Genomic DNA, 13,220 nt, shown 5'->3' with positions numbered 1-13,220 from the left:
TTTTTTATTTAAGTGCCTTAACATAGATTAAAGTCAGGAGCAGCGGAAGCCCCCTAAAAGTGGGGGGCCACTAGCGCCTGAACCCTGGCCCCATCCCCCATGCTGTCCCTTTCCATGAGGTCCCACCCCCGCATCACCCCTTCTTCCTGGGCCCCTCCTGTTACATTGCCCATTCCCCCTGAGACCGCACCCTTGCACCACTCCTTCTCCCTGAGCCCCTACCCTCATGCTGCTTCTTCCCCCCAAGACCCCACCCCCCGCTCTCTTCTCTCCACCCCTTCACACCCTGTCACTCACCCTTACGGCTGGTAAAAAGTGATGGGGCCATGGCCCTCTGGCCCCCTGTTCTGGCACCTTTGATTAAAGTGTCTAACCTTAAGCATCTATATTTGGCTATATGCAGTCATATGTAGCACTAAAGATCCTAATTTCTTTCAACAAACAATTAAGGTATCTTTCTGATTTCTTCAGATGTATTTCTCTACTGCATAGGGAGATTTTCGTTGCAGTCCTCAGACCATATATGGACTCATTCTCTTGTCACTTAGGTCAGCCACATCAACTAAGTACATTGTGAGCTGACCTTTTGTAGCTACATTTATTAATACCACATAAGGAAATGCAGGTTTTTCTTCAGTAAAATGTTATAGTGGATTATTCTCCTATACCCTTTGCAGATCATCTAACCATTCTAATGTTTCTTGACATAGCCTTGTCATCTGAAAGAACAATTAAACCAAACTTTACCTGAAATATTAAACCACAGGTTCTCCACTGTAACAATAATTCATCCAGACAAGTCCTTCTGAAGTCAGATAATGTCCACCTGGCCCTTAATGAGCTCTTGAAGCCGAGAGTGACAGGCATTCTGCTGTCTGTGAAATAAATACAAGTTATGAAGTTGTTACCAAGGAAACTTTATAGCGTAAAGAGATACAGTAGCTATGGCAAAAAGATATCACAGCCCTATTACTCAGAGTGTGCGTTTGCTGCAAGTTGTATTTGAGTTGTCTTTCAGACTTATGGATCCGAACAGTCTGGGAAATCAGCCAAGTCACATGCATATATTGAAATAGACTCAATGTGAATACATGTAACCACAAGCAGCAAAGACAAGGATACTCTGAATGCAGTTCTAACCAAGTACTAAAAGCTAACCTCTCTCTGGGATTCTGGAAGAGGGGTGTTACAAAGATTGATTAGTCATTACCCTTTAGGAATTATTGTTAGGGTTACCCCTTTGTGACTGGAGCGGTTAGCCAAAGTTTGAGGCCCTGCAGGTTGCTTCCGTTAGAAGGAGAAATTGATGACTGGGTCAGGCGCTTTTTTGATGCAATCCTGTTTATTTACAAAGAATATGCCAAGTCTCTTTCTTGAGCACAGACAGAATGAAACAGCGGGGGGTAGTTTCTTTGCTCATAGCTCCAAGACCCTTTCAACAAGCAGAGTGGGCAGAGACTCTGTTCAGTGCAAGTGTATTTAGGTGCTTTCCAGGGAGGAAGACATAGTCTGTGCCCCAGAAGTCTTACAAAGTTGTCACTAGGCTGAAACTGGAGAGTACTAGGCTCACATTGCTTTGGCATAGAAGCCTATACATTGTATTTCTGCCTACTATCTCCTTCAGAGATATGTTCAATGCATTTCATGAAAAATATTGTTTACCTACCATGTCCGCAGGTTTGGCCAATTGCTGCTCCCACTGGCTGTGGTTCGCCACTCCAGGCCAATGGGGGCTGCGGGAAGTGGTGCAGGCTGAGGGATGTGCTGGCCGCCCTTCCCGCAGCCCCCATTGGCCTGGAGTGGTGATCCGCGGCCAGTGGGAGCCGCGATCGGCCAAACCTGCGGACACGACAGGTAAACAAACCAGCCCAGCCCGCCAGGGTCTTTCCCTGAACAAGCGGTGGCCCTAGTTTGAGAACCACTGTCCTCGATCATTGTCTGAAAAATACAATGACTTCCTCTAGTCTTTCATCTTCCTTAATGCACGGTTACTTCTGTTCTCTCTTTGCATCGCTCTGCTTAGGAAGTACTCATATTGAAAAGGGGTCTGCCCGGATGATGCTGATGCCCCTGCTGAGTCTCGTTAGGGATTAGGATCCAAAATAGGATGTATCATTACACTAATTGCCCAATGTTTTCCTTATTTAGGATAATGTCTCTTTTCTGTAGCTACTAACAATAATCATCATCATTACGTTCAGGTTTATTTTTAGTCCAGCGGTACCTTTTGCAATCTATGCACACACTCACTTACCTACGGTGGGGGGTAATAGAAGCCTATATAAGAAAAGACCCAAAAATCAGGACTGTCCCTATAAAATCGGGACATCTGGTCACCCTACCCTTACCAATCCTTAGTGGAACTACACTTGTTTCCATAAATCTTCCCATGCTCTCTGTGCATCAGAGGTTAGTGAATTACTCCCACATGAAGTTATATATAGATTTCTACCTACTCCAAACTCTGGCAGGTATTCCTGAGAAAAGATGGAAGCAGTGGGCAGGGGGAGGAGGGCACCACCAGTTCCTCAGGTGGTATACATTGGCATAGCTCTTTTGACTGGCCCATTGTTTGTTTGTGTGAACTGCACACTGTAGTTTAAAGAAGGCAAATTTGGCTGATTGTATTTTTCACACCCTGCCCTCCCTGTTCCCTTTGAAGCAGCTGGAACCCTAAACTTGCCAGGATGGAGCAATCTGCAGCCATCCTCAGGGGAAATAAAGGCTCCTTTTGCTCTCCTCTATCTGCATAATTGTACAAGGGCCAGGAAAAATCAAGCCCTTAATGTATACCTGGTTCGGTGTTCACTTTTTGTCTGTCCTTTTAAGCATATTGATGAGGTCTGATTGGGTCCAGTATGTATTTCCTAGGAACTTTGTGTAACTGTTGCTGGTTCTGTGTTTGTACAGAGCCTATAAGGGGGTCCATGTCCATGACTAGGGCTCCTTGGCACTAGGGCGACACAAATAATAATAAAAGAGAGCTGAACACAATGTGCTTTTCTTCTTAGTCAGCCTTTCCTGCAAGAGTATGACCTTATGCCTTTCCAGTGCTTCATCCACCAGACGAAGTGCCATCTTATTAAAAATCCTAATCAAAATCCAGAAGCTTATTTTATAAATATTTCATAGATTATAAACAGCTGCTCTCTTGCGGCGATGCTAATAGCATTGCCCCAGTCTGCTGGGATTCTCATTTCCCTGATGCATGTTATGAGCACCGCAGCTCTCTTGTAAACTGCCTCTTACCTGCATTAATAACAAGCACCAAGGGCTGTCATCATCCCCCAGTATAATTTTGTGTCTTGTTTCACTCATCCCCAAAGCAGCTACAGAGGAGTCAAAAGGTGGGAAACCCTGAGAAATGGACTGGGGAGGGGAAATGCAACCATAGGGTAGATTTGGATTGTGAAACCCACCACCACCGCCACCAAAGGACAGGCGCAGCGGGAGAATTTAGAGCTGAAATTTTGGTTTGGCATAGGGTAAAATTTGAGGCCATTTGCAAAATTTGTATCTGGGTTCCATTTTCAACACCCCCTAAACATCGTCTGTGGCAAGAGACTGCCCAGGTGTGTTCTAATCTAATCTATAATTTTTGCCCTGGCCAATCTCTAATATCTAAGCACTGTCTGCAAATCGCATTAGTTTGTTAGCTGATAATAACGCAGAGAGAGAAGAGGATTGTTTATTTTAATATTTAAATACAAATCTTCAGTTCACATCACTTGGGGCAGCATGTTTCATTTCAGACTTCATGCAGCTCGCTCAGGGTAAATGAGCTACGTGACTAGACAAGCATTAAAATGCACCCCCCACCCCCATGACTTTATCTCTGGGTGTATCTAAACACCTGAAGGATGGCAGAGGGAAGAGAATGACTGCTGAGCTAAGCTCAGCTCCAGCCTTGTTTTCCTTCATACCACTAGAACCTGAGCCTACGTCATGCTACACACATGCTGCATGGCTACAGCCGGCCTGGGCTATAAAAGTTCAATGTAGATGTTCAAGCTTGGGCCGGAGCCCAGGCTCTGAGACCCCCGCGAGGCTCCCTGCCCCCGTGTCCAGGCTCAAACGTCTGCATTGCAGTTTTTTGCCCCGCAGCCTGAGCCCTGCAGACCTGAGTCAGCAGATACTCAGTGCTGTGGAGATTTTATCACAGTGTAGACATATTCTTAGTGGGCTAAGGAATGGGAGGCAGGCCTATAAGCATGAATGGAAGATAAATGTAGCTGACTGAAACATGGCTGCTTAAATTAAGGTCATGTTTGCTATTGCATTTCATATTTCTCTCATTTATTTGGCTTCTGTGTTGCTATAGTTACTTGTTACTGTTGCTCAAAAGTATCCATTTCAGTCCATCAGGGAAATACTGTCTGTAGGCAGTTAAAAAACAAAACATAGAAATATGGCATTATTTGTAGCAAAGATCTCCAGAATGGCTCAAATCTATCAACTGAATACTGCAGGTACTGAGGTAATTTCCCACTTGGTTTGGGCTCATAATATAAGTTATGATCTTTTCTGATTTCTCTGGAGCTATACCCATCTATACCAGCTGAGTATCTGGCCTGGTAATTGAAAAGGGAATGTAATAGTAACACTGTAATTAACGCCACTTCAGTGAGTGTTGTGAGATACTGGCCCCCTCTGGTATTTGGTAGTGTGCTCCGTTTATCACAAGCTTGTAGCTAAGCCCTCTAGGGAATGTCACATACTATCTATATTTTTAGGCACAAGTATTTTTCTAAAGCATCTATGATTTTGGTTCCATCTGCCTTTCTCTCCATCTGCTAGCTGTAAGTGCTGACAAATGAGGCAATAGTCCACCCACTTCTGTGTTCGGAGCCACTCTGATTGCCATGCTGTCTTTGTCCAGCCTCTGAGCCACTTCATAATTTGTCCAGGTGGCCTGAAGAAGCTCCAACTTCTCACAGACGTCCCCATGCATTTGCATTGCAGAAGGCAGTGGAATGCTGCTCACAGCCATTATTAATCTGACTCAGTGCCTCCAGACAGGCATAATAAAGCATTAAAGCAGTAGAGAGCTGCACAGAGGATGCCACTTGTGGTGCACAACAGGAAGAAATGTAATTGATCCCAGAAAGCCCATGAACTACGGTACATAGTTCTTCAGAGCCATCTACTGCCACCTTCTCTATTAACGACTTACATATATACCAACACATCATGTGTAAAGCACTTCTTTAGCACCCCAAGGACTAGGCTAGTCCATTCTGAGTCCAGAGGATACCTTACCTAGGGCTGCCTCAAACTAAAGGTGCAAATTCCCTAGGCACAATTACTTCAATTACTGTAACAATAAAGATCATCCCAACAGCTCCTAAACCTGTCCTTAGGGCTGTGCAGTACTGGGGTATAAAGGTATCAGAATAATTGAGTTCACCACTGCACTGTCCTCCTGCTGGGCACGTGCATTTGCCCCCCCCCCCCATCTCCTGTTTGCAGGCTGTGACCTCTGCCCAGCCACGAAGGGAAGGAATGAGCTAGCTGGTTCATTACAACAATATAGGCACCATTAGCCATTCTACTATAAAGTTCTCTGTCTCTGTCCTAGATTCTGGCTCTGCCCTGTGTAGCTGAAAGCGTGCCGGCAGTTCTTTCCTCACCCTCTAAAGGTTTTAAGCCAGAAGTCCAGTGTTTATACTCCCTGAGCAGAAGCAAGAGGGGGGATCATAGTAATGTCAATGATGATAGTCACTCCAAAGAGGGGATTGCGTGTGGGGCCATAACCCTCACCCCATCCACATTGGCTGGCAAGCCAGACTGATGCAGACATTACATCTCCAAAACTGTAGGCCCTATTTCTTGGCATGGTCCCTGTAGCACCCTTGAGACATTCTATTTGCCTGTGTCCTCACAGTCAGAATACCTGCGGACACTGTCATCCTTGCAATATGGCTGAGGCTTATCCATCTGCATAATAGCCCTTACATTACAGGCTGAGTGTATCACTCTGCATTGGCACAGCAGTTGGTGGCTACTGTAGCCAAGGATAAAAGGTATCAAGTATATTTAGGATATAGAGGTGAAGTATAAGGATTAACTAATGTTGTAACACAGGGCCCACAGGCCTCAGGCCTGTAAGATATTTATCTTAGCAAAATTAGGCCTTAGGGCTTAGGATAAGTTAGCATAAGTAAGTTAATAACAAAACCTACTAAGCTTATGTCTATGTTGTGGTATGCTGATGTTTTGAAATTAACTGCTGAGTTTGGATAATAATGTCTACGAGAGACCAGCAGACACCACAAGAGGACTGTTGGTAGCCAGGGAGAAATGTTAGAGACTTCCTTAAGGTAACCCACTGGTACTAGGGTGATATGGTCACATAAATGTTAATGAGTATAAGGGGAACTAATGAGTTAGTCTATGAAATATGGGGCATCCCAAAAGTAGTGGGGCTTGGAAGTTCAAATAAGGAAAAGGGGTTAAAACCTTCATAAATATGTATTGACTCCAGTGGGTGTCAGCATAACACATGATAAAAGCTGTTTCCTGGCCTGCATGCCGTGGTGGGGGGAGATACCAGGCTGGCAATCACTGGTGATGATGGTGAGGATGAGAACTAACATCCTCATCAATCCTTGTTGGTTTTTCCACAAGGCATGGTGTGAGTAATGCCTATATTATGCGTTCTATATTGGTCTCGCTCGCCTTTAGCAAATCGCAACGTGTATATTGTTTGTTTGGTTTGGTTGATAAAAGGCATTATTACAGAAAGAGCACTATGCATTCTCTGTTGTGCACCCAGGGCTTCCCCTTTCTACTGATAACCTCTCTTCTGTAGTCAATCTTGGGGGCTGAACGCTTAGAGACTCAAGTCGGTGTAAACCCTCACCTTTGGGTGGGTAATTGGTTAAAGTAATCCATAACTATAGATAAGGTTACAGTACATAGTAACCCAGTGCAAACCTTTCCATGCAGCAAGTATTTACAGGCTGCCTTGTAACTGACTCTGGAGATTTAAGACGCTTGCATGACAGCTGTATGAGTTAGAGCCACACATAGGAGTAGTGCTGATGTGGCTACTCATGAGGATAAAAACTGTAATTCTATGTAGTGCCAAAATGTTGTCTGTTACACACCCACCTTTTGTCCTGTCAGGGAACCAAATCTGTTCCTAGCGTCCTGTTCTTAGTATGAAATCACCTTTTTGATAGTACCACTGCTTCAGTAGTTCCAGCATGGTAGTGGAGTGGGCATTTGGCCTTTTGAAAGGAAGATGGCCCTGTTTGTGGAACAGGTTGGAAGCAAGAGAAGAAACCATGCCAAAGATCATAGCAGCATGTTGTTTTTTGCAATGATTGTGAGAGTAAGGGAGAAGGACCTAGGGATGGGTGGGAGGCTGAGGAGCAGAGACTTACTCAGCAGTTTGAGCAGCCAGCAAAACATCCAAAAGGAAATAGAAACAGCTGGGGCAATACTATCGGGGATGCCTCGTGTTCATACTTTGAGTCTCAGGGATGAAAATGTGCAGCTATACATTCAGCCATTAACCTATGGAGGGGGATTGGGATGGATTGTGAGCAATGCAGTGTTGTTCATGGGTGGTAGAAGTTGAACACTGTGGCAGCCTTTACCTTGTGTCTGTGCCTAGATGCGTTTGTAAAGCTCTGTGAGTTATTTAGAATCTATGGATTGACGACTCTATAAATGAATTTTCAACAGTTTTTATTATTAAATGCTGCATTATATTGCAAACCTCAATAAACCTCAATGAGAACAATAGTGAAACAAAAATTCAAAGTGCAAAAAAAGAAAAAAAAAAGAAATCAAGATTGAAAGTGACGTTGTGCAGTGGAAGGCAAAACACTACAAAGGGATGGGGAATTCAAGTCACAGGTGAGTATATACCAGACTGTGTCTCGGCCTCCTCTTGTTCTTGGGCCTTCTGACAATGAGTGGCAAGTTATTAGGGGCCTTAGATGGCACAAAAGAGCTGGGCTCCCAGGTGTAGCTGATCTCACCATTCTGAACTTAAGTCTGTGAAGAGAATGGCCTCTGGGAGCACTGCTGTAGCCTTATAGCAGGGCAGAGTTGGTGTTCCCAGTCTCCTGTATTGTCTAGGGCACTGGTTCTCAACCAGGGGTATGCAGAGGTCTTCCAGGGGCTACATCAACTCATCTAGATACTTGCCTAGCTTTACAAGCAGCTACATAAAAAGGACTAGTGAACTCAGTACAAACTAAAATTTCGTACAATGACTTGTTTATACTTCTCTATATACTATGCACTGAAATGTAAGTACCATATTTATATTCCAGTTGGTTTATAATTATATGGTCAAAATGAGAAAGCAAGCAATTTTTTTCAGTAATAGTGTGATGTGATACTTTTGTATTCTTGTGTCTGATTTTGTTAGCAAGTTGTTTTTAAGTGAGGTGAAACTTGGGGGTCCACAGACAAATCAGACTCCTGAAAAGGGTACAGCGGTCTGGAAAGGTTGAGAGCCACTGGTCTAGGGCTGCAGAACATGGCTGGGTCATGGTTTACAGCACTGCATTGCCTGCTGCCCTAAAGGCTGTATGTGCTGCAACAGAGCATTCTGGCTCTGTATTTTCTCTAGAGTTGCCACTCCATCTCCCTGTCTTTTTCAACGGTGTCTTCTGCCATGACTACTCTATACCTGGCTATTACGACACTGTCTCTGGCCACTCTGACAGTCTCTCTGGAGAACTCCATCTTTTTATCCCTCTCTGACCTCAAGCACTGCCTCCACCGTTCTGCTGTTTTCGTTTTTCTTTGGGACTCTGCAGTGATGTCCATGAACATTTCATCCTGAATTTTCAGTTTCCCCTGCCCCAAAGTTAGCCAGCTGCTCAGCCTTGAGGGTCTGGCTGCGGCAGGAGCCATGGCTATGAGAGTAGGAAAAATCCCACAAGTGATTATTGTTCATATTCCAGAGGGGCTGTGATAGTCTTGGGGAACCTCAGAGATGGGAAATGATGTGTGCATGAAAACGGCTGCATTGGGATTTTTGTCTGTGCAGTGTGTGCTATTTGGGTTTGCTGTTGTATCTGGGAAGCTGGGAAGGGGGGCTGGGAATATGTTCTCAGTTTGGGTTTGCAGATTTGCTTATATGCTGTCAGGCTAGGATAGTGAGGGGCAAACTGGATAGTAATTATCTCTAAATCCCCTTTAGGCTGTCCTGACTCTTGAAGAAGTTACACAGAGTCAGGAGACTAGGAGGCAGAGAAAGACCTTATTCAGAAAGGCAAAGGGTAAACCAGTGAGCTATGCTGTGAAGTTATTCACCAAGATGGTCCCCACAGAAGTGCTGCAGGAGTGGAAGAGAGTTGTGAGCTATATGAGGGAGCTATCCCCAATAATGTTCAGCCCAAACTAGAACAATTTCTCAGTGTTAGATTCTGCTTTATCGCCATTGCAGACATGCTGAAAGTGTGGAGAAAAATATGTAGAGTTCTGCAATGATTGTCTGAAGCATTTCAGCGTTCCCAGTGTTTCTCTACATAAGCCTGAGAGAAGCCATTAAGTGCTTTGCCATCCCTAAGGTAAACATCTTTTCCTGTAAGAATGCATGTGACAGGGCATTTATACCTCACCAGGTACCTGTAGACTTTGTACCTTTATGGGCACGCAATGTCCATATCTACCTCATTGAAAGTGAGCATACTATATAAGAACGTAAGAATGGCCATACTGGGTCAAACCAACGGTCCACCTAGCCTGGTATACTGTCTTCAAGCAATGGCCAGTACCAGATGCTTCTGAAGGAATGAACAGAACATGGTAATTATCGAGTGAACCATCCCCTGTCGTCCAGTCCCAGCTTCTGGCAGTCAGAGGCTTAGGAACACCCTGAGCAGGGTGTTACATTCCTGAGCATCTTGGCTAATAGTCATTGATGGACCTATCCTCCAGGAATTTATCTAACTCTTTTCTGAAACCAGTTACACTTTTGGTCTTCACAACATCCCCTGGCTGTCCCAGATTGACTATGCATTGTATGAAGCAGCCTTCCTTACATTTGTTTTAAACCTGCTGCCTATTAATTTCATTGGGTGACCCCTGGTTCTTGGGTTATGTGAAGGGATAAATCACACTTCCCTATTCACCTGCTCCACACCATTCATGATTTTATAGACCTCTATCATATCCCTCCTTCATCATCTCTTTTCTAAACTGAACATTCCCAGTCTTTTAAATTTCTCCTCATGTGGAACCTGTTCCTTAGCTTTTGTACTTTTTACAATTCTAATACATCTTTTTGAGATGGGGCGACCAGAACTAAATGCAGTATTCAAGGTGAGGGCACACCGTGGATTTATATAGTGGCATTAAAATATTTTCTGTCTTGTCATCTATCCTTTTCCTAATGGTTCCTAACATTCTCTTCGCTTTTTTGACTGCCATTGTACATTGCGTGGATGTTTTCAGAGAACTATCCACAATGACTTCAAGATCTCTTTCTTTAGTGGTAACATTTAATTTAGACCCCATCGTTTTGTATATATAGTTGGGATTATGTTTTCCAGCAAGCTTTACTTTGCAGTTATCAGCACTGAATTTCATTTGCCATTTTGTTGCCCAATCTCCCAGTTTTGTGAAATCCCTTTGTATCTCTTCACAATTAGCTTTGGACTTAACTATCTTGAGTAATTTTGCATGATCTGCAAATTTTGCCACCTCACTGTTTACCCTTTTTTTCAGATCATTTATGAACAGCACTGGTACCAGTACAGACCCTTAGGGGACACCACTATTTATCCACTGGATTACCTTTGTCCACATGTTTGTTGGCCCCCTCAAAGAATTTGAGTAAATTGGTGAGGCATGATTTCCTTTTACAACAGCCCTATTGACTCTTCCCCAACATATCACATTTATCTACATGTCTGATAATTTTGTTCTTTAGTTTCAACCAATTTTCTTGGTATTGAAGTCAAGCTTACTGGCCTGTAATTGCCAGGACTGCCTCTGGAGCCTTTTAAAAAAATTTATATCACATTAGCTATCCTCCAGTCATCTGGTACAGAATCTGATTTAAATGATAGGTTACATACCACAGTTAGTAGTGCTGCAATTTCATATTTGAGTTCCTTCAGAACTCTTGGGTGAATAACATCTGGTCCTGGTGACTTTTTACTGTTTAATTTATCAAATTGTTCCAAAACTTCCTCTATTGATACCTCAATGTGGGACAGTTCCTCAGATTTGTCACTTAAAAAGAATGGCTCAGGTGTGGGAATCTCCCTCACATCCTCAGCCATGAAGACAGATGCAAAGAATTCATTTAGTTTCTCTGCAATGACCATATCTTCCTGGAGTGCTCCTTTAGCATCTCGATTGTCCAGTTGTCCCACTAATTGTTTATCCAGCTTCTTGTTTCTGAGGTACTTAAAAAATTGTTGATGCTAGCTTTTGTGTCTTTTGCTAGTTGCTCTTCAAATTCCTTTTTGGCCTGCCTAATTATACCTTTACACTTGACTTAGTAGAGTTTATGCTCCTCTCTGTTTTCCTCAGTTGGATTTAACTTCCAATTTTTAAAATATGTCTCTTTGTCTCTAAATGCCTCTTCTTCTCTTATATAGGAGGTCAGACTAGGTGATCACAGTGTCCCTTCTGGCCTTGGAATCTATGAATCTGTGAACTATTACAACTTCTTGGACAAATCTTGTAGTCCTTATTCAGTAAAAATGTCCATGAAAACCAAGGACTACAAGACTTGGTGCATAATATTTAGATTCCAACTAGTGTATAGTAGAGAATGAAACAGGCTATCTACAGAATTTTAAAGACCAGTATTTTGTAAATTTGACTTCTAAAATATGCTATGAGTGGTTCGCAACCCTGTTTGGTCTGACCTAAAGAGTGATTTAAAATCATCTTATGATCAATTAAATCCCACAATCCTTTGCAGCTGTAAAAGCTTATGGATCACGATAAGAAACCATAGGTGGGGGGATGCTGGTGCTGAAAGAAGGTAGAAAGTCCTCAGGAGGGGATAGCTAATGCTGGGGAATGATAGATCTTGGGTCAGAATGCTGGTGGAGAGATCTGTCCTATAGTATCATTGGGGAATGGAGATGCTATTGCAATGGTGATGGAGGGGTGCTATGGTCACAGGTGCTGACTTTTATTTTTCCCCGTGGGTGCTCCGCCCCCGCTCTGCCCCTTCCCCTGAGGCCCCACCCTTGCTCTGCCTCTTCCCATCCCTGCTCTGTCCCCTCCCCGAGGCCCCACTCTCATTCTGCCTATTCCCGTCCCGCCCTGTGCCCACCTGCAGCTTGCTGCTCTCCTCCCTCCCCCGAGCGCCTCCTGCCAGCCACCAAACAGCTGATGGGCGGCCCCACCGAACAGCTGTGGCTGGTGGCTGCTGAGCACCCACTATCTTTTTTCCATGAGTGCTTGAGCCCCATAGCACCCATGGAGTTGGTGCCTATGGCTTTGGCTGCTGGAGTGAAGGGGGGGTGAGTTGTGCTGCAAGTGCTTCTCTTCCTTCCCACTCCACATTGTCCTCTGAGCACTCTGCTCAGAGACAGCAGCACTGCTTCCCCTCCCCGAGGCGAGTATTGTGAGAGTGGGGATGGAGAGGCAGAGGAGCAGCCTCAGGCTTGCATGTCAGTAGAGCTGGTCAAACAATTGTGTGCAGAAAGTTGAAACCAACATTTTTCACAGGAAAATGTCAATTCTGATTAAAAATTTTTATATTTCTCATGGAAAATCTCAAAACTAAAGGTTTCATTTGGAACTGATCTTTCTAAATGAAACAACGATTTTTCATTTTGACTTAAACTGTTGATTCCTTTTGGCTTTTCAGTTTAAAAAAATGACACAAACCAACATTTTATGATGAAGTGTTGATTGGAAATGACAGTTTTGGTGGTGCTTTGCTCTCTCCCACTCTCCGCATGTGGCACACAGTTTAGTCTTGTGAGGACTGAAATGTTTTAACCTAACTAAAATCTCTAGGGCCAATATGGGGGTATCCGGGTGAAAATCAATGCAGGAGGTCAAGCTAGATGATCTACTGGTCCCTTCTGGCCTCATACTCAATTAAACTATTTTGACTTAAAAAGTTATTTCTTCTTAAAACTGAAAAATGAAATGACATTCTGAGTTGAAATGAAATAAAAATTGTTGGTCTGTTTAAAAATGTTGATTCTAAACAAACATTTTTCGTACAAATTAATTCAGAACTTCCTGAAGGAAATCCCCAAAATTTTGAACCTAGA

The sequence above is a fragment of the Chelonia mydas genome, chromosome 1 (genome assembly GCF_015237465.2).
Source record: "Chelonia mydas isolate rCheMyd1 chromosome 1, rCheMyd1.pri.v2, whole genome shotgun sequence".
In the NCBI taxonomy this organism is placed as follows: domain Eukaryota; kingdom Metazoa; phylum Chordata; order Testudines; family Cheloniidae; genus Chelonia; species Chelonia mydas.
The sequence above is the reverse complement of the archived record's forward strand: the minus strand, read 5'-3'. Positions refer to the sequence as shown.